Here is a 22,634-nt window from a genome sequence, read left to right on the forward strand (position 1 = left end):
TAGGGGAACAGTAACATCATAGTTATGGGCAGAATTGTCCCAGATTTGCACTAAGTAACTTATCAGGTGTGAAAAAAGCTGTTTTACCCGCTGGCCGCAGTGGTGGCTTTTTCATGTTGTATCGTCCCAATCCCACTTCATTAATCATGCATTCCCAAGAAACATGCCAGGTCCTCTCACCGTCACATCCGGCCTTCAGTAAACCGGACGTCTTATTTAAAGGTCACCCCTGCAAAGAGCTGGCACTCTTCAAGGGATAGGAAGCTGCTGTGAATTGATGGCTGCCAAATTTAGCAACCCCTCCCTCGAGCGCCTACTGGATGCAGTGGAGGCCCATCACGAAATCCTCTATTCCCACTCTGGGTGAAGGCCAGCAAGCAAGGTCACCAATTCAGCATGGGACGTGATGGCAGCAGTAGGCAGGGTCAATGACCTGCAAAAGAGGACAACCAATCAGTGCAGGAAGAGGATGAAAGTATTTTTTATTCCTTCATGGGATGTGCGCTTCGCTGGCTGAGCCAGCATTTATTGCCCATCTTCTGTTGCCCTTGAGAAGGTGGTGGTGAGCTGCCTTCTTGAACTGTAGGTACCAACCACAGTGCTGTTAGGAAGGGAGTTCCAGGATTTTGACCCAGTGACAGTGAAGGAACGGCGACATATTTCCAAGTCAGGATGGTGAGTGACTTGGAGGGGAATTTCCAGGTGGCGGTGTTCTCAACTGTCGGCTGCCGTTGTCGCTCTAGATGGTAGTGGTCGTGGTTTTGGAAGGTGCTGTCAAAGGAGCCTTGGTGAATTCCTGCAGTGTGTCTTGTAGATGGTACACACTGCTACTACTGTGTGACAGTGGTGGAGGGAGTGAATGTTTGTGGATGTGTAGCCAATCAAGCAGGCTGCCTTCTGCTGGATGGTGTCAAGTTCTCGAGTGTTGTGGGAACTGCACTCACCCAGGCAAGTGGGGAGTATTCCATCACACTCCTGACTTGTGCCTTGTAGATGGTGGCTAGGCTTTGGGGAGTCAGGAAATGTGTTACTCATCGCAGGATTCCTAGCATCTGACCTGCTCGTATTTATATGACTAGTCCAATTCACTTTCTGGTCAATGGTAACCCCCAGGATGTTGATCGTTGGGGATTCAGTGATGGTAATGCCATTGAATGTCAAGGGGCGATGGTTGTATTCCCTCTTGTTGGAGATGTTCATTGCCTGACACTTGTGTGGAGTGAATGTTACTTGCCACTTGTCAGCCCAAGCCTGGATATTGTCCAGGTCTTGCTGCATTTTGACATGGACTGCTTCAGCATCTAAGGAGTCGCGAATGGTGCTGAACATTGTGCAATCATCAGCAAACATTCCCACTTCTGACCTTGTGGTGGAAGGAAGGTCATTGAGGAAGCAACTGAAGATGGTGGGACTGAGGACACTACCTGAGAATCTCCTGCAGTGATGTCCTGGAGTTGAGATGACTGACCTCCAACAACCACAACCACTTTCCTTTGTGCTAGGTATGACTCCAACCATCGGAGAATTTTCCCCCTGATTCACATTGACTCCAGTTTTGCCAGGGCTCCTTGATGCTACATTCGACCAAATGTAGCCTTGATGTCAAGGGCCGTCACTCTCAACTCACCTCGGGAGTTCAGCTATTTTGTCCATGTTTGAACCAAGGCTATAATGAGGTCATGAGCTGAGTGGCCCTGGTGGAACCCAAACTGGGCATCAGTGAGCAGGTTATTGCTAAGCAAGTGCCACTTGATAGCACTGTTGATGACTCCTTCCATCACTTTACTGATGGTCGAGAGTAGACTGATGGGGCGGTAATTGGTAGGGTTGGAGTTGTCCTGCTTTTTGTGTACAGGACATACCTGGGCAATTTTCCACATAGCCAGGTAGATGCCAATGTTGTAGTTGTACTGGAACAACTTGGCTAGGGGCATGGCAAGTACTGGAGCACAAGGCTTCAGTACTATTGCCGGAATATTGTCAGGGCCCATAACCTTTGCAGTATCCAGTGCCTTCACCTGTTTCTTGGTATCACATGGAGTGAATCAAATTGGCTGAAGACTGGCATCTGTGATGCTGGGGACCTCCGGAGGACGCTGAGATGGATCATACACATGGCACTTCTTGCTGAACATTGTAGCAAATGCTTCAGCCTCATCTTTTGCACTGATGTGCTGGGCTCTTCCATCATTGAGGATGGGGATATTTGTGGACACTCCTCCTCCAGTGTGTTGTTTAATTGTCTACCACCATTCATGACTGGATGTGGCAGGACTGCAGAGCTTAGGTCTGATCCGGTTGTGGGATTGCTTAGCTCTGTCTATCGTTTGCTACTTATGTTGTTTGGCACCAAGTAGTCCTGTGTTATAGCTTCACCAGGTTGGCACCTCATTTTTTGGTATATCTGGTGCTGATCCTGGTATGCCCTCCTGCACTCCTCATTGAACCAGGGTTGATCCCCTGGCTTGATAGTAATGGTAGAGTAGGGGATATGCCGGGCCATGAGGTTATAGATTGTGTTTGAGTACAATTCTGCTGCTGCTGTTGATGGCCCACAGTGCCTCAGGGATGCCCAGTCTTGAGTTGCTAGATCTGTTCGAAATCTATCTCACTCAGCACAATGGTAGTGCCACACAGCACGATGGAGGGTATCCTCAATGTGAAGGCGAGACTTTCTCTCCACAAGGACTGTGCGGTGGTCACTCCTACCAACACTGTCATGGACAGATGCATCTGCGGCAGGCAGGGTGATGAGGATGAGGTCAAGTATGTTTTTCCCTCTTGTTGGTTCCCTCACCACCTGCTGCAGATCCAGTCTAGCAGCTCTGTCATTTAGGACTCTGCCAGCTTGGTCAGTCGTATTGTTACCGAGCCACTCTTGGTGATGGACATTGAAATCCCCCACCCAGAGTACATTCTGCTCCCTTACCATGGAGGAGCACTGAGTCATCAGCTGAGGGAGGGTGGTATGTGGTAATCAACAGGAGGTTCCCTTGTCCATGCTTGACCTGATGCCATGAGACTTCATGGGATCTGGAGTCAATGTTGAGGACTCCCAGGGCAACTCCCTCCTGACTGTATACCATTGTGCTGCCACCTCTGCTGGGTCTGTCCTGACAAGTGGGACAGGGATGATGATGGTGGCGTCTGGGGCATAATCTGTAAGATATGATTCCGTGAGGCTGACTATGTCAGGCTGTTGCTTGACTAATCTTTAAGACACCTCTCCCAATTTTGGCACTAGCCCCCAGATATTAGTAAGGAGGACTTTGCAGGTTTGAGATTGCTATTGTCGTTTCTGCTGCTTAGGTCGGTGCCAGGTGGTCCATTCGGCTTCATTCCTTTGAGGCTTTTTTTGGGGTTTGGTACAACCGAGTGGCTTGCTAGGCCATTTCAGAGGGCATTTAAGAGTCAACCACATTGCTGTGGGTCTGAAGTCACATGTAGGTAAGACCAGGTAAGGACGACAGATTTCCTTCCCTAAAGGACATTAGTGAACCAGATGGGTTTTTACAACAATCGACAATGGTTTCATGGTCATCATTAGACTTTTAATTCTAGATTTTTATTGAATTCAAATTCTAACATCTGCCATGGCGGGCTTTGAAGCCAGGTCCCCAGAGCATTACACTGGGTCTCTAGATTACTAGTCCAGCAACAATACCACCACACCATCGTCTCCTCCATTCCACCAGTGTAAGTCACTCTTCTCATCATTCTCAACTCATACACTCACAATCCCATCACACATCCACAGGGATCTCACACCTCAAGGGACAACACTACTAACTCTCACACACACCCTCGCATCTCCATCAGGCTCATATCCTCTGGAGCTCGCGTTCTCATCCCGTCCATATCTCCACTCACCATACAAACATTCCATGCAGTGCCATGCGTCCTGCTCACACTCTGTCCATCTGTTTTCATGCAGGAGAAGTTGGCTCACAACACCAGGGAGATGTCCCTGACCGAGGTTGAAGTGGCTGACATTAGCCCCCTCACACACTTGGAAGATCGTGCCATCGCGCTGACCAGTGAGGACGTGGACCGTGCTTGCGGGTTTGAGATTGCCATTTTCATTTCTGCTGCCTAGGTCGATGCTGGGTGGTCCGTCCGGTTTCATTCCTTTTCTGTGACTTTATAGCGGTTTGGTATAACCGAGTGGCTTGCTAGGCCATTTCAGAGGGCATTTAAGAGTCAACCACATTCCTGTGGGTCTGGAGTCACATGTAGGCCAGACCAGGTAAGGTCATTCGTGAACCAGATGAGTTTTTACAACAATTGGCAATGCTTTCATGGTCATCACTAGACTTCTAATTCAAGATTTTTATTTTTATGACATCAGCGGCAAACTCCATGTGAGGATCCTGCACCACATCGTCCCTCCCCCAAAGTAAATGTGAGTGCTGTCTTTCCTGTTTTTGAGTCTCCTGCCATGCATTAATCATCTCTTCTTTGATTCACAGGGAGCTCTGCCAAACGATGGACACTCTCAGCCAGCCAGACTCGCAGATCCATCCAGATCCTCCCCTCCAGCCAAGAGGACACCTCCTTTATTGAAGAGCTGGAAATAAGCAGCCTGGAAGATCCATCACAGCGCTTACCAACACCCTCCACCAGCACAGAGACATACACCTCAGTGGGACCTGGATCTAGAGTAGGCTCGGGTTCTCAATATGGTGGTCACCGCATGGACACATGTATGCAGCAGGAAGAGGCAGGTTCAGCCGAGCTCCCCGGCACTCAGAGGACTGCTGAGGAGAGGCATCTCTGAGGTCCGAGTCAGATGACGAGCCTCTGGATTCAGCCTTCCAACTCCTCGTGGAGAGTCAGCAGAAGGCAGGGGACCATCACACAGAGCTGTTGAAAGCCATCCAAAGGAGTGGTATGTGAGTGGGAGGCGTGCATCCGCCTGCTTTCTGATGAAGTGGTGTCCATAGGTGTGCGTACAGAGATCTCCACGGGAACGATGGCAGATGCCCTGGAGACCCTGTCCAGCAGAGATATACGCAGACCTGCACTCCATCATAGTAGCCATGGATCAGTTCCTACAGTGGCAATGCAAGGGGGAAACGGGACACCTCGACATCCCTCCAGGTACTCTTTCCCCTCAAAGAGTCAGGCTGGGGTCCTCAGGCAGGTGAAGATAGGAGGAGCAGCAGCTGGACACCCCTGGGTCACCATCTCAGGAATCTCAGAGGCTGTCCACTCCCTCTGAATCACCTTGGCCTGTGACCCCCTCAAACTCGCCCTCTGTCACTGCAGAGGGAGCAGCTGGCCCACAGGAGGACAGCCAAAGCAAGCCTGGGCTGTCAAAGCCTTCATTTTCCAGAGGATACATGCCAAAGTCATCAGAGGGATCAGGACCGACCATTACAGAGGCTCGCTCCACCCCTGTTGCAGATGTTAGGGCAGCACCTAGCAGTGTTAGTCCTAGAAAAGTTAAGAATTTCTGATCACAAATGATTGCACAGGTGAACACGTTTTGTCACTTTATAATATGAAAATATCTTCACTTTCACTGAATGAATTAAAATGGTGTCTTTCAGCTTCATTTACTGGCTTCGCGAGTCCTCCCTCTGCATTCCCCCCTCTTCCCCCACTAGCAGATCAGCTACATGCAGCCAGCCACCAGTGATTCTGAAGGGAGAAGTGTTTGTGTGGCAGGGCCTTTTGGAGCCTCGTGCAAGTACTCTCCCGTGCATGTGGATCCTTCCTCTATCACACTCATCTCAATGTCTGAGCATTATCAATGCTGCCTGCTGGGGTTCTCTTTCAGTTGTCCATCTGAGCTGACTTTCATCTCTGCCCGCTCACTGATTGCACACCCATGCAGCACCTGTTCCCCCCAACACAAGGCTCCTTTCGCTTTCGATTTTAGAAGAATGATACTGGTAAAGTTTGTCTTCAGCTCCCCGGTCCTTTCCCCTCCCCCAGTCACCCATGCCCTTTCCCTCATCACTGTCGACCCCCCTGGCATCACCTTCCACCTCCCCACCGTCACCTACTAGTCAGAACCCTTTTTTTCCCTGGATGTCCAGGTGACTGTGCACGTTCCCTACCTTCCCCAGAATCCCAACCGTATCCACTATGACCTCCCCGATCTCGTCCTTTCCACCTCAGGGTCCATGTCTGCCTCTGAGTCCCCACCAACCACTCTCACTGTCCTTTCTACCATCACACCCTTACCAACCCGCCCCACCGGCTCACTCTGCCCTCTTTTATTCTCACCATTCCCTCCTACCACCTTCCTCCTAGTGGAATTCCAAATGGCTTTTCTCTACCTCCAGTTTAAGTAGACAGCAGACTTACGCACAAATACTGGAGGCTCCATTAAGGCTATTTCATACACTTCTGTTAGATCTCACATGGCCTTCTCCTGACATAGCCTCATTCTCCTTTATATATTTTTCCCTCTTTTAATATGTAAATTCTATTGTTTCATATGTCTTTGAAACTTTACCTTCCTCACAATATAAAAACTTTCATGAGGCTACTATTTATTGTTAGTAACGTTTGGGAAAAATAATTTCATTTAACTCCCCAGGAAGCAGTCACCAACTCTGCAGACCCCTCCCTTGCATGTTCACCTGGACATCCTCCCACCACTCCATCCTCCACCCTTACTCTTTTCTTCCCCCAGACTTCTTCCCCCTCCCGGACTCCTTCTCCCCTGCAAACTTCTTGCCCCCTTGGAATCCTTTGTCCCGCTGAATACCTTCCCTCACACATTCCTCACCCCTTACACCTTCCTCCCCAGTTGCTGTATTCTCCCCCATTACCCCTCCTCCTCCGTATTCCCTCCCCTCCCAACCTCACCCCCTCAGCATCATCGATCCCCCTCCCAACCTCACCTCCCTGACACCATCATTCCCCTCTGCAACCTCAGCGCACCCCCTCAGTACACCTTTCTCTCCCAGTCAAACCTAGACCTTTGTCTCCCATTGCCCAATACACCTTACTCAGTCCAAACTAGACCTTCTTCTCCCACCCCTCTGGTTTATCTTCCTCTCCCAGTCAAACCTAGGCCTTCCCCTCACACCCCCGCCAGTATATCTTCCTCTCCCAGTCAAACCTAGACCTTCCTCTCCCACCCATCCCAGTCAAACCTATACCTTCCTCTCCACCCACTTGACGATTGTCTGTAGCAGACCATGGCCAAAATACTGATGTCTCGAACCAGACCCTCAATGGTGACCTTCCACCTTCCGTGAGCTGCTTCGCAGCAGAGCCATGTGCATGAGAATCCACCTAGTATGTGATGCACATTCCTTCAGTATCCAGTTGCGGTTGGGCTCCAGCATCTTCTGCTCCTCAGATGTCCGTGATGTGAGCAAGGCTCTGAGGGTAAGTCCCAACTTCTGCACGTCACACTTGTCAAAATGTCCTGCAGCAGTGTGTTTTTCTGCCGACGTGGGCAGTAAATTTGATGTGGGGGGATGATTCCGGTGAGCAGGGATTATTATGATATGCAGATGTTATGAAGCGGCAGATAACGCATGCCAGGCAGACCAAATCCACGAGGGAAACTTGGTTGCGCTATCACAACAGTTTTGTAATTTGTATTTATTTTAAGATGCATGCACTGAATTCAGAAGTAATAAGTCCACCAAGACTTATGGAGATTAAAAAAATTAAATTAAAATATTTATTAACAAAATAAGCGATGTCAAGCCAATGCATAAGACTATAAATTTCTACTATAATAACTCCTAAAATTCCTAATTAACCTGACTACCAGTTACACCCCCTTTAAGGCAATGGCCCAAAAATAGATTTTAGATTTTAAATAGATCCACTAAATTAACACAATACCCTGGACAGTGGAATTCCAAATGGCTTTTCTCCACCTCCAGTTTCAGTAGACAGCAGACTTACGCACAAATACTGAAGGCTCCATTAAGGCTATTTCATACACTTCTGTTAGATCTCGCATGGCCTTCTCCTGTCATAGCCTCATTCTCCTTTATATATTTTTCCCTCTTTTAATATGTAAATTCTATTGTTTCATATGTCTTTGAAACTGTACCTTCCTCACAATATAAAAATTTTCATGTGGCTACTATTTATTGTTAGTAACCTTTGGGAAAAATAAATACATTCCTTAGCCTTGTTTATCTGGCTAGTTGTAAACAGACTAAAATCCCTTTGAAATCCAAACTTCCCTTCATCTATCTAAAAATGCAAATTCCCTTCATACCTTACATGCTAAGCCAGCATCCATGTTTATTCATCAGCATATCAAGCACCTAGCTTCTTTTGACGAGTTAAAGCTTGCAGTCCATTTGACTCCAAATATAATTAAGTCACACACAGACAGACCCAACTATACTTACCCCATAAACCTACTTTACAATAAACCATTAAAATATTATGAAAATCATTATACTTTCATGACACAGATATATTAAAATGAAGTTCTCAACGTGCAGTGGCGGGAACATAACCCGCCATTGACAGGTGAAGCAGACAATTGCAAACTGGTTTCACGACAATGTTAAACCGATTTTTGGCCTTCACGCCATATTGTGCCCTCATGCCCACCGTGACGGACGATACCAATGGGCATGGAAAATTCTGCCCTATGTTAGTCGACTTGTAATCCAGAGGCCCAAACTAATGTTGCACAGACACAATTTTGAATCCCACTACAGCAACTGGGAATTGAAATGCAATAAATAAATCTGGAACAAAAAGTTAACCTCAGTAATGGTGGGCATGAAACTACTGGTGTCATAAAAAACCTCATCTGGTTCATTAATGTCCTTCAGGGAAGGAAATCTGCCATCCTTATCCCATCTGACTTACATGTGAGTCCTGACCCACAGCAGTACAGTTGACTCTTAAATATCCTCTGAAACAGCTTAGCTTGCCACTCAGTTGTATCAAATTGCTACAAAAAAGTCGAGATAAAGATTGGAAGAAACACCCAGCATTGACCATTGGATATGACAATGTTTAACCCAACAGAGGCCAACCTGCAATGTCCTCCTCAGTAACAAGTGGGGATTTGTGCCAAAATTAGGAGAGCTGCCCCACAAACTATTCAATTAACAGCCTTACATAGTTGTACTAACAGAATCATAATTTTAATAATGTCCCAGACTCCTACACCACCATCCCTGAGGTGGCAGCTCAGTGGTAGTGTCAAGAGGGAGTGACCCTGGGAATTCTCAACATTGACTCCAGACCTCATGTAGTCTCTTGGCATCAGGCCAAATATGGGCCACCTCCTGTTGTTTACCACATTCTGCCCTCTCTCAACTGATGAATCTGTATTCTTCCATACTGACCATTTGGAAGAAGCACTGAGGATAGCAAGGCCAAAGAATGTACTCAGATGGACGGCAGGGGGCACATCAATATCCAACACCAAGAGTAGCTCAATAGCACCACTACTGACTGAGCTGAACAGATCTGCCAGACTTGGTTTGTGAAAAGTGGCGGGAGAACCATAGAACGATAGAACCATAGAAAAGTTATGGCACAGAAAGAGGCCGTTCAGCCTATCGTGTCTGCACCGGCTGAAAAAACTAGCCTCCCATTCTAATCCCATCTTCTAGTACCCGGTCTGTAGCCTTGCAGGTTACAGCACTTCAAGTGTAGATCCAGGTTACTTTTAAAAGAGTTGAGGGTTTCTGCCTCCATCACCAATCTGGACAGTAAATTCCAGACATCTACCTTCCTCTGGGTGTAAATGATTTTCCTAATATCCTCTCTAATCCTTCTACCAATCACCTTAAATTTGCACCCCTGGTAATTGACCTCTCCGCTAGGGGAAACAAGTCTTCCCGGTCTCCTCTATCTAGGCCCCTCATAATTTTGTACATCAAGTCACTCCTCAGCCTCCTCTGTTTGAAGGAAAATAACCCTAGCCTACCTATTCTTTCCTCATTGCTACAATTTTCCAGCCATGGCAACATTCTTGTAAATCCCTTTTGTACTTTCTCCAGAGCAATTATGTCCTTCCTGCAATGTGGTAACCAGAACTTTACGCAAAACTCCAGCTGTGGCCTAACCAGCGTTTTCTACAGTTCCAGCATTGCATCTTTGCTTTTGTATTCTACACCTCGTGCAATAAAGGAAAGCATTCCATATGCCTTCTTTACCATCTTGTCTACCTCTCCTGCCACCTTCAGGGACCTGTGGACAAGCACTCCAAGGTCTCTCACTTCCTCTACCCCTCTCAATACCCTCCCATTTATTGAGTATTCCCTTGCCTTGTTTGCCCTCCCAGAATGCATTACCTCATATTTCTCTGGGTTGAATTCCATTTGCCACTTTTCTACCCACTCAACCAAACCATTGATATCATTCTGGAGTCCACAGCTATCCTCTTCACTATCAACTACACGGCTGATTTTTGTGTCATCTGCAAATTTCTCAATCTTACCTCCCACATTTAACTCCAGATCAGTAATATATACCACAAACAGCAAGGAATCCAACACAGAGCCCTGTGGGATGCCATTGGAAACTGTTTTCCATTAGCTAAAACATTGGTATACCATTACCCTTTGTTTTCTGTCACTGAGCCAATTTTGGATCCAACTCACCATTCCCCTGTATCCCATGGGCTTTTACTTTTCTGATCAGTCTGCCATGTGGGACCTTGTCAAATTCCAGACTAGAATCCATGTAGACAACATCGACTGCACTACCCTCATCAATCCTCCTTGTTACTTCCTCAAAAAATTCAATTGAGTTAGTTAGACACGACTTTCTCCTAACAAAGCCATGCTGACGATCACTGATTAATCCGTGCCTTTTTAAATGAGTTTACCCTGGCTCTCAGAATTGATTCCAGTAATTTGCCCACCACTGAATTCAGGCTAACTAGCCTATAATTATCTGGCCTATCCCTTGAACCCCTTTTAAACAACGGTACAAAGTTGGCAGACCTCCAATCCTCTGGTACCTTGCTTGTATCTAGTGAGGATTGAAAAATGATCCTCAGAACATCCGCTATTTCTTCCCTTCTTCCTTTAACAGCCTGGGATACAATTTATCTGGCCCTGGTGATTTATCCACCTTCAAGGATGTCAGTCCCTCCAGTGCTTCCTCTCTCATTATGCTTATTGTATCCAATATTGCACACTCCTCCTCATTCATTTGAATATCTGCAGCATCTCTCTCCTTTGTGAAGACAGAGACAAAGTAGTCAGTAAGAACCCTGCTCAAAGCTTCAGCATCGATGCATAAGTTACCTTGTACATCCCTGATAGGCCCTACCTATTCCTTAGTTATCCTCTTGCCCTTAATGTACTGATAAAACATCTTTGGTTTTGTTGGTTCCAGTACCCTTGGTTTGTTGGGGCTAAAGGACCCCGGGTTGCACGCTTGTTTTGGGTGATCGAGTTGGTACAGAGACAGAAAACATCAGTAGATCGTTGTTAGAATAAACACATGCTGTTTATTTACGAACGAAACTCAGCAGCTACACTTGTGTGCTCACAACTGAAAACTCTGCCTTCGCTCTTCAGAGTCTAACTCAAGACTGTCTCACAGAGGTAGCCCGTGCTGCTCCACTATTGGTTATTAAGATCATGTGAACTTACATTACAACACTTATCTTAAAAGCATATTACACATCAGATCACTACACGGTTTTCCTTGATTTTACCTGTCAATATTTTTCATATCCTCTCTTTACTTTCCTGATTTCATTTTTACCTCACCCCTGTATTTTCTATACTCCTCTAGGCTTTCTAACATTATCATTTTTCATAATTGTGCTAAATCTAGCTGAATTATAGTCACTATCTCCAAAATGGTCACCCACTGCTACTTCATCCATTTTCCCAGCTTCAATTTCTAAGACTAAATCTAGAACTGCACTCCCTTTCATTGGGCTTGTTACGTACTGGCTGTAAATGTTCCCTTGAATGCAGTTTAAGAATTTTGTGCCCGCTGTGTCCTTCACACCATTTGTATCCCAACTGATATTAGTGTAGTTGAAGTCCCCAACTATTGCTGCCCTGTTCATTTTGCACTCGGAAATGTGCCTACCTATTTTCTCTTCTATCTCTTTCTCACTATTTGGGGACCTATAGTACACCTGGTAGTGTGGCTGTCCTTTTTGTTATTTCTGAGTTGAACCCATATGGCCTCATTTGATGATTCATTTAGTATGTCATCCCTCCTCATGGCTGTAATTGAGTATTTAATCAATAATGCTACACCCCAACCTTTTTTAGCCCCCTCTCTATCCTGTCAGAACACCTTTTATCCAGGGATGTTGAGCTGCCAAAGTTTCTGTTATAGCAATGATATCATGCTGTTATGTGTCTATCTGTGCCAGCTCATCAGTTTTGTTTGCTATACTCCTTGCATTTAAATATATACCTTTTAACACTGCCAAATTCATGTGCTGTACACTTTTTAACCTTTGGTTCTTCTATCTTTCAGAGTCACTTGCTAATTTTCTGTCTCCTGCTCCCTGTTCTGAATTTGTCCTATCTAAATTTTCCTTCACATTCCCAGCATGAGGAAAAATCCTACTTGACTTCATCTCACCAATCTACCTCTTACAGATACATCTATCCATAACAATATTGGTAGGAGTGGCCATTGTAAAAACTACAGAAATCTTCCAGCCTCTTTTCCCCTCATGAATTTTGTCTCCAAAGTGAGCAGGAGCTCCCACCTGCATTCCATGCGGTGAATGTTAAAGTTAGTATTATTTCTGCTAAAGGTGCAGGTCTGGTTAACATTTATCTCTTTTGCTCCCTTGCCTCTCAGCCTGTTCCCAAGATGAACTGCTTGTTCCTGTGAGCAAAAACACAGATAAACCCAGAACACTAAAAAGTACCTCCCTGAATTTTCTATTGCCACAGCAACATAGCATTATTAGGATGTTCCCAACAGAAATGTAAATTAATTATTGCTTGCCTTCAAAACAACCCTTTGATTCTGGAACACATATGAATAATTTATATCTCTAATGGAGTTAATAGCCCTCTTTACAGCCTTGCTGGTTCCACCAAGAAACCCCTTTGTTTACAAAGATGCCTTTAGCTTCTTTGATCTGGGAGCAACACGAATAATTTAAATACTTTATTGAATAATTGTAGGTCTCCTGCCCCTACCAAGCTCAGAGATAGGTCATCCACTGTTTAACTCTTCTCTCTTCTAACTCTGACATTATTAAGTAAACACAGGTTACCCTTTAAACTGTAATCTTCTGAGTGGTCTGAGTTGCACTTATTTCACAGTTGTTTATCAGTTTCTCAATCAGATGTTTCCAATTTTCTACATTTAAATTCAATTCCTAAAACTAAAAGTTTTACCGCTAAAACACAGGAATTATCAATTTAGATATTTGCAACTGCTGCTCACCAACACCTTTTCAATGTCAATTAGATATAGGAAATAAATGCTAGCCTTGCCAGCAACACCCACGTTCCATGAACAAAAAAAGTGTTCCAAGGGCTTCTTGACTGTCATAGCACTTCAACAATCTATTCTCCAACAGCTTATTAGGAGTGTTGCGGCATCACTATTGAAGATTGACATTGATTCCAGGGAGTACGGCCTCTCTCAGGATAACAACATTCATCCACCCACCCTTCCCACTCTGCCAGTGCCCTTACTGTTGCCAGTCAAGTAGTTAGCCCAGACTGCTGAAGTCTGAAGCCAGGCCCTCTAGGTACAAAGCTGCTCAAGTCTTTCCTCTAAGGCTGTCTGTCATTTTCACAACTAAAGACCAGCAGTCTTCCACCTGCCCTGCTGTAGCCACCAGGGAAGCACCACACAGCAGAACTAGGACAAGGCAAAGGCACACAGAAGAGATGCAAAGATAATGTACAGAGGTGATTAGTTTAATTTTATACCCATTATGTCAGGATTTGATTTATAAATTTGAGTTGTAATGAATATTTTATATTGTGTTTTACTTTTGCATTGTTGAAAAGTGGGTGATGTAATGGTCAATGAGAGAGGAAAGGTAAGGAGTGTGGGACTGTTGGTGAATAGGGGGCTGTGGTTGAAGTTACCTGTATTACTTGCTAATTACTTAATCATGTAATCCTGGGCAGCCTCCCTTCCTCTTCCTGTTCCTCCACTTCCTCCTCCTCCTCCTCATGCTCCTCAGCTTCTCACCTGATAGGCAGTGGCAAAGGCTGCTCCCTAATAATGATTAGGTTGTGTAGCATGCAACACAACATTGCAACATTGGCTTCCACTCATCTGAGTACTACAGAGTCCTCCAGAGCAGTCAAAGGAGTGGAAGCATTGCTTGAGTCACCAGAGTGTGTTCTATAATATTCCCTGTAGCAACCTTTCCTTAAATGTCTGCTGTTCAGATGTGCATCGGTTCCAGATCAAAGTCATGAGCCACCTTACAAGTGGATAACTTGTATCACCCAGTAGCCACCTTTTGATTTGCTATGGTGGTTCATATACATCTGGCGCAGAGGACTGCCACAGAATGAACAAATCATTATTGTTGCTAAGAGACCAGGCATTCACCTGTGTGACACGTTACCTATGATCATACACCAACTGCACATTGAGGGAATGGAATCCCTTTCAGATCGGGAAAATGGCAGAGTTGACATGAGATGCATAATAAAGCAATGTAGATGCAGTTAATGACACCCTGCACCATGAAATCTGAGCAAATCCTCATGCTTGCTGCATCTACTGGCCCCTTGCATGAATGAATGTGATGAAGCTGTCTCTTTTTGTACACAGAGCCTCAGTGACCTCCTTCATGCAGCAGTATACTGCAAACTACAAGATGTTGCTTATATCTCCATCAGCAGCCTGAAATGAGCCAGACACATGAAAATTCAGTGCAACAGCCACCTTGACAGCCACAGGCATTGCAGTCCTTGCCCTGCTCTGAGGTTGCTGTTGTGGCTGCAACAGTTGGCAGAATTTAGTCATTATCCCTTTGGTGAAGCATAGATTTCTCAATCATTAGTTGCCGCCAAAATTTAAGTATGAGGATTGCAGTCTGAACAGCCTGATCATGCTCAATTCCAAGAGGAAGGCCTTCTAGGCCACCCATGTGTGCAAGCAGCGGGTTTTAGTACAAGCCCTTAAGTCACCAAAAATGTACTTCAGGATCATCCAGACCGCTCCCTGTAAACTACTGAAAGTCTAGTTAAGTATAGTGAAACTCACCAAAACACAAAATTCACCAACAGCCAGAAGAATTAACCTAGCAACTAACCTATAAGTCATCGATGATCCCTTTAAATAGCACTGGTTTGGGGATGGGGGGTTGCTTCAGTTTAATGTTGCTGTTAGATGTGGAAGGCTAAGACAGCAGGTAGGCTGATGTGTGGAACTTGAAAATGGCAGCACTGGCGTCGGATCAGTGTTACAGACTGAATGATATCCTGCTCTACATGATTCCAGTGGTCATTAGGTGTGCAAGTGCAAACCCCTTTACCCAAATATGGCATTTGGTACACTTCCCATCAGAAGTGTGAATACATGTCACAGATGCCATTTTTGAGGCCTTTAAGATGCCTTGATGTGCCCATAACCCTAATTTCTTCTGCAGTATTTATTCAGTTAATTTGAATTTATTTTTGCTCAATAGAAATTAATAAATCAGTACTGTTAGGAAATAGAGATAGTTTAAGTAGGTTATATTTGTATTTGTTAGTGTTAGGAATGAATTTTAGCTTTAAAGGTTAAGTTTGATTTGTATATCTGTATCTGTGTGTTAAGAAAGGTCAAATTGAGTTTTATTTTCACTTTAAAAAGGTGCTTGCACGTCTAATGAGTTTTACGACTCCTAAAGAGAAGGTAAACAAACAAGGGTAGAAGAATTGGACTTTTGCCTAGCAACAAGGGGCCAGAGAGGTAGGTCCCTCCCACAGATACACATGGAAGAAGAGAGAAACAGCAGTTTGTTTTGGGAGATGTTGGAGTTCAGTTAGTTTGAAGATGGCTCTGAAGTAGAAGCAGCCTAGAAGGGACAGATAGCAAGCCCCAAGCTAAGGAAAAACCCCAAAATCCAGGGGGGTGGAACAAGAGAAAGTCCAAAGCTGAGCTTCTAGTCAAAGGACAGGAACCTGGAAAAGGCCCTGTTAAGTGAAGCTAAGAGTGAGGATAAAAGAGAAGGTTCCAAGCTTCAAGTTTAAAGCTTCAAGCTGCAGAAAGCAGATTTAAAGTGAGAACAGTTTGAAGGAGGCAAGAAGGTCCAAAGAGACAACTGAAGGTCTATAACTCTTTGCCAAGGGCATGTGAAGCAGTGTGTACTGTTGACGGCTGAGCCAGTGAGAGAGAGTGCATTGAAGATAGCTTTAGTGCATGTGGTGACCTAGGGAAGAGAAATATCAGAAGGAGCGTTCAAGACCCTGCAGGTGAACCCTTATGGAAGGCTTCTGAAAAAAAACGTCGGTTTGGGTGAAGATTCCAAAGTGAGTTAATGGAGAGTGGAAATTAGAAACCCTCGTGTGAAAGATAGAGTTCAGTGAGACAGGTTGCCTCACGGTGTGACAAGCATTTGGGGGGAGTTGAGGAGAGATCCATAGCATCTGTTTGAGGTGGCATCTGTCAGAGTGTGGTGTGTCTGACCACAGGGTGCCTATTGGTACGTGGACTGTGTATTTACTGTGGACATTAAAGTATAAGATAGCTTTTGTAACTTGTGTTATCCTTACAAATCTGTATATGTCTGTAAAGGTATAGTTGTGGGTGAAGTATCATTGAAATATTGTTCATCCTTTCTTATTGAATAAATGTTTTATCCTTTTGTTAAACGTTCATTAGCTGACTCTTGTGACTCTGTTCAGTAGCTATTCTCCACATATCTAAACTGACAAATAAAAGTTAGGATCAATCAAGCTGGGTTCCACTCTGGGATCATAACAGTGCAAATTAATCAATTTTCATAAAACTGCATAGGGTGATTTCAATTTGAATTAACAGAAAATTCAAATTACACAACATCAAATGAAGAACTGAATCTTGAGGCTACAAAATAGATGCAAATTACTTCTTTAACACTTGAAATGGAAAAATGACAAAATGCTTGGAATCTTCTTAGTTCCCATATCACAAGCCAGCCATAAAAAGCAGTGTTCATGTGGTTTCAGTACATTAGGGTTATGATTTTTACAAGAGATGCACAGGACTATAATTTAGCAGGATTATCTGAAAACACAATATATTTTTAGAGAAGAACCTAATCAGTAGAATTAACAAAATTACATAATAATTTTCCACAAGTCTTTAAGAAGGGGACAACCTGAAAGTTTAAGGACTAAAAATTCTGTAAGGCCCAATAATGGGCACAGACACAGTGATGCACAATTAACCCTTGCCCGTTGAAAGTAATGCCAGCATCAAGCAAATTTGGTGCTGCCTGCTCATTTCCATGATGGTAGCATGCAGCCCAGCACTAAACATGCTGTTGAGTGACTGCATGGTCAGCATAGGGTACAATTTTGTGCGAGGCTAGCACCAATTAAAGCTAGTCTGTACTTCTTAAAGCCAGTCTCCATTTCTTAAAGGGGCTATGCATTCTGGCTGCAGCAGCGGTGGCTGAGAAACACATTAGAAACAGAAAGAAACCTGAGTAATGACATAGCAGGCCAGGGAGAGGATTCCTACATTCACAAATGCAGTGCAGGAGGCCTTAGTGCAATTTCTGAATGCTGCATTGGAAGCTCAGGCTGAGGTCATAAGATCTCTGTTAATTGCCATGCAAGTCCAGCTTGATGCTTTATGCCATGCAAACTCACACTGCTGCCATCATGGCTGGGAATACCAGTGCTCAAAGGGGTTTGCTGGTTTCACAGCAATCTAGCAACTGGTGCTCCTGCAGATTACAAGGATTGCTGAGGTGCCAACCCAAGGGTTTGGCAATGACTGTGATGCAGAAACCTGCTGTCATCTCTCAGGATGACAGCACTCATGCTCCCACCATTGCCACTCCACGAGTGCCCTTGCTGTTATCAGTCACCCAGCCAACCCAGACTGATGCAGTATGTACTAATGGGTGCAGGCCGAAGGTGGACTCTTAAGTCACAGATCTACTCGAGGTCATCCTGCAAGTCTATCTACAGTCTCCCTTTTGAAAGTTAGTAATCTTGCTTCAGCCCTGCTGCAGCCACAAGGGTAGCACTGTGTAGGAGCCAGGCAAAGGCACCTGCAAGAAAGACACTCGGGGAATTGACAAGGGTGATTAGTTGAGTTTTGTATGGGTTATTGTATATGTTATTGGAAAAAATTGGTGTGGATTGTTTGTTCTGTGGTTTCTTTTATTTCAAGATCATGGCCAAGAGGACACTGTGATGGTCTGCGACAGAGGGATGGTATGAGAAAATGTTGAGGAACGGGGATCTGGGGTTTTATTCAGGGGAATCAGAGTCTGATGATAACCTCAGGGACAGCCATCCAGCCTGCAGATATACTGGCTGCCTGCCCCCTTCCTCCTCCTCTTCTAGCTCCCACACCTAAACAGGTCACGGAAACACCTTCGTGTTGACCCGGCTGTGGAAGATGCAGCAGATTACCACAATCAGAAGACAGGCTCCAGCAAATACTGGAGGGCTCTCCCCATGCTTCACAACTTCGACAGTCTGCTCCTTGACACTCCTAGTTGCAGCATATTTCTCATTGTATAAGTGCTGGCCACATGTGGTGGGGCTGCAGAAGGGAGCCATTATCTACATGTAAAGCAAATAGCCATTGTTGCCGAATAGGCACCCTCTGGCTCGTCATGGTTTCTCAAAGATGTCTGGAAGTACAGACTGGTGCAGGATGAAAGCAACATGGCTGCTGTCAGAGTAGCCGGCATTTACCAACATTATGTATTGGACATTGTCGCACACTAAGGGCGGAATTTAATGCCCGTCCAGAGGTGAGTTCAGAGGCGGGGGCCGTGCGATTGGGTGGGACAGTGCAAGATGGAGATCCTACTGCCTTCCCCACTCCCTCCGATTAAGTCGGGCAAAAAGGCTTGCAGGAAGCCTTCCCACCCGGAGGCCAATTGAAGCCCTTTAGTGGCCACTGAAGGGCCTCACCCTGCTGCCGATGGTACTCAACCAGTGGCAGGTGGGGGGTACTCACCATCTGGGGAGGTCGCCCAGAAAACCCTGTGGCCGATCGAGGGACACAGAATTAGGAAGAGGGGCCTGCAGGAAGCCACCCTTGCTTCTCTCCATGTCGACTCCACTCCCTATTGTGGGGCAGCCATGGGTCAATAAACTGTTTGTTGATTTTACAATTATTAATGTAATTGATTGAATTTTATAGTCATTAATTGGGCTAGCCAGAATAATATGGTCACACTAGGGGGAGATATAAATATGGCCACTGTCATCATTGATTCTTTAAGAAGGGCTTAGTTCGCTAAGCTTTCCTTCCTGTATATGCTTGAATAAACTTTGATATTCTACACATCTCTTCCTCTGGAGTGGTGCTTGAAATCCTCCACAACACTCCCCTCCCTGTGACCCCCATCCTGTCCACACTCACCTCTATCTGAGGATTGATCGGCGATCCTCTGCATTGGATCTAGTGAAATACCGGCAGTGGTCATCGCTCACGGTGGCACTCTCCATACTACGAATCTCCCGGCCTCTGGTTGACTGGCAGCTCTCAGGGGCAGGGTAGCCATTTCACTGTAGGAAGTGCTGCAATCTAAAGACCCTGGGGGAGCCAGGAGCCCTGGTGGCAGGGTTCCTGCTACCAATTAGGAACATTATTCCATTGAGGCTCCTGGTGATTGGGTCGGTGGAGGTACCACCAGATGTCACTGTGGGTGAAGGGTCCCCTCACATCCACATTAAATTCTGCCCTAACTGCACGTTGAGTGAGTGGTACTCCTTACGATTTTGGTACATCTCCCCACTGAGAAGTGGCGCTTCCACGATCTCATTAGGCACTGACCGATGTCGTGATGTACTCACTGTCATAATTCTGGCACATGCACAGAATGCCCATGTTATCAACCTCCATAATATAGCACCTGAAATGGGCAGGAACACCGACACACCTCCATTTTTTTTTACATGAACCAGCTCCTGCAACAATGAAATCAGAGGTGCTATGTCTGTTATCATTACGATTACCAACTGTGATTAAATGTATTCCTGGAAGTTTCATCACATGACTTGCCTCGCACTTCAGCCATTAGTTGGCCAACACATCCATCCTTGTGACGTGCTGCAGTCCTATGCCAATTAGAAAGCAAAAAAGACTCATTATCCAATTGGATGATGTCTTTGCTGTCATTCAAACAGGTTCCCCCCCACCAACCCCCCACCCCCAGCCCCCCCATTTTCAATATTTTTATATCTGGTAATGAGGAATATTCAAAAAAAACTAAAGAAGACAATATTTTTTCATGTCTCAATGATTTTTCTCCAGGGTTGCACATAGCAGGGTCCTAAAGATTGATATTCAATTCCTGGACACTTCAGGCCAATCCTGGAGGGTTGGCAACCCTAGTTATCATCGTTGTGGATTGTTTGATGTGGTAATCATAGATCTGAATTTACAGATGAGGTTGGAGACTAGGCTATTGGTAAACTTTACCTTTTATTGAATATTAGGCTAACTATGTACGATATAGACTCAGCACGAGGTTCTACATAGAACTATCTCTCTCCATGTTCTGTTGTCATGGGATCTTACATCACTGATGGTGTAGAATATATATTTTCATATTTAACATTAACCCTTTATACTACACTATGGAGCTGAATTATGCAGCCAAAATGTCTGATGTCTTGACTGAGTCCCAGGAGTTAAATTCATAGAAGGTGAAATTTGAATCCTTGACATCTCTGGATACAATACTAATGATACACCCTCTAATTGGAGTGCACTACACCTCCAGTGCTTCCAGCATGGCCTGCCGGGCATCTTCTGAGAATGTGCTCACACAAGCAGCACCGGCATGCATCGGAAGCCTCTGAACTGGTGCTGACACGATGTCACTCAGCACTGCCGGCTAATTAAACACATAATTTACAAACTTTGATCACGCAAGTCCATTCAGTATATTCACTTGTCACTCACCAAAGTAAATGCATTTAGCTGTAATAGGGGCCTGCACTAACATGAGTTAAAACGCCAAAGTACGTAACTTGCAGGTAAGGTAATTTAGAATCTGAAATACCTGGAAAAACTCAGCAGGTCTTGCAGCATCAGCGGAGAAGAGTACAGTTGATGTTTCGAGTCCTCATGACCCTTCATGAGGACTCGAAACGTCAACTGTACTCTCCGCCGATGCTGCCAGACCTGCTGAGTTTTTCCAGGTATTTCTGTTTCTGTTTTTGTTTTGGATTTCCAGCATCCGCAGTTTTTTGTTTTTATCTAAGGTAATTTAGAATAACTTTTGCTGTTGTAAGTGTCTGGAAATACTATGGAGTGTTTTTGATGAATTCCTGGATTTGGCATGGAGTTTTGCTGCATCCTCACAGGGAAGGCAGAGGATTTGGTGAACTGATGACAAAAAGGCTGAGACAGGTATGGGGGCTGCAGATGCAGTGCCTCTGGGTAAGCAGCATGACAGGAAGAAGGTGCGGAGACTATAGACAGAAAGCTCTGCACCATGCCCTCTGTCAAGTTAGAGCCGGACCGTTTCATACTCCTTGACAGTAACAGGAGGCTGTCTGACAGGCCAGCCAATCCTAATCAGCATTCCCTGTATGTCACCCCATTGAGGTCCTCATCTGGGTACCTAATAGTAGGGCTCATCTGCAACCTCACTTTCTCATGACCTGAACACAACTATCATTCCCCTCTGGCCTAGTTATAGCCCAGTTTTGCCCGATGACTCATCACATGCAGATCCCAATTCTATGGTTGCCTCTAGGGTGCAATATCTGTGCTGATGGCTGCGATTTCAGATTAAGTGACAGGGGCTCCTCATGAATGTTGTGCCATTGCTCTCTTTCCTCCTCCTGGGTGTGCCATGGCTGGGCAGGTGGCAGATTTTAAGTATCTGAATGCAGAAATCGCAGAAATGCTCTGAGGGAAGGTGGGTGCAAAGCAAGAGGTCCGTGGCCTCACTACCTCCAGCTCGCTCATCACGCCAGAAAGCAAGATGGGAGTGAGCCGGGAGCTGAAAAGGGGTCTAAGGCAGGAAAATACTGTCATCCTCGATGTTCTCAGCAATGCTGGTTGTCACTGGCTCGTCACAACCAGCTCCATGATATGAAGAAACATCTCTGTTGCAGGGTTCAGGAGATGAGGCATCCTTATCCCCCACCAGTTCTGCTCTGTTCCTTCTATTGTTTGCCACCTTGACCTGAAAGAGAGTGGGAGACCAGCATTGATTTTATAGCTTTATGTTTGGGTGATAAACCAATATCTAACACAAAGGAAGATGGTTGTGGTAGTTGGAGAAAATCATCTCATTCCCAGGATTTCAATGTAGGAGTTCCTCAGGGTTGTGTCTTAGGCCCAACCATCTTCAAGTACTTATTATGAACTCTGCTGAGGTTACCTCTGGACAAGCCTGATCCCAGAGTGGAACCCAGCTTGATAGATCCTAACGTTTATTTGTTTGTTTAGATATGTGAAGAGGGGCTAGTGAATAGAGCCACTGGAGTCAGCTAATGAGCTTTTAACAAAAGCATAAAATATTTATTAAACAAGAAAAGATTTATTTACAATAATCCTTCATCCACAACTATACCTTTACAGATATATAC

This window comes from Cetorhinus maximus, chromosome 2 (assembly GCF_964194155.1).
Source record: "Cetorhinus maximus chromosome 2, sCetMax3.hap1.1, whole genome shotgun sequence".
In the NCBI taxonomy this organism is placed as follows: domain Eukaryota; kingdom Metazoa; phylum Chordata; class Chondrichthyes; order Lamniformes; family Cetorhinidae; genus Cetorhinus; species Cetorhinus maximus.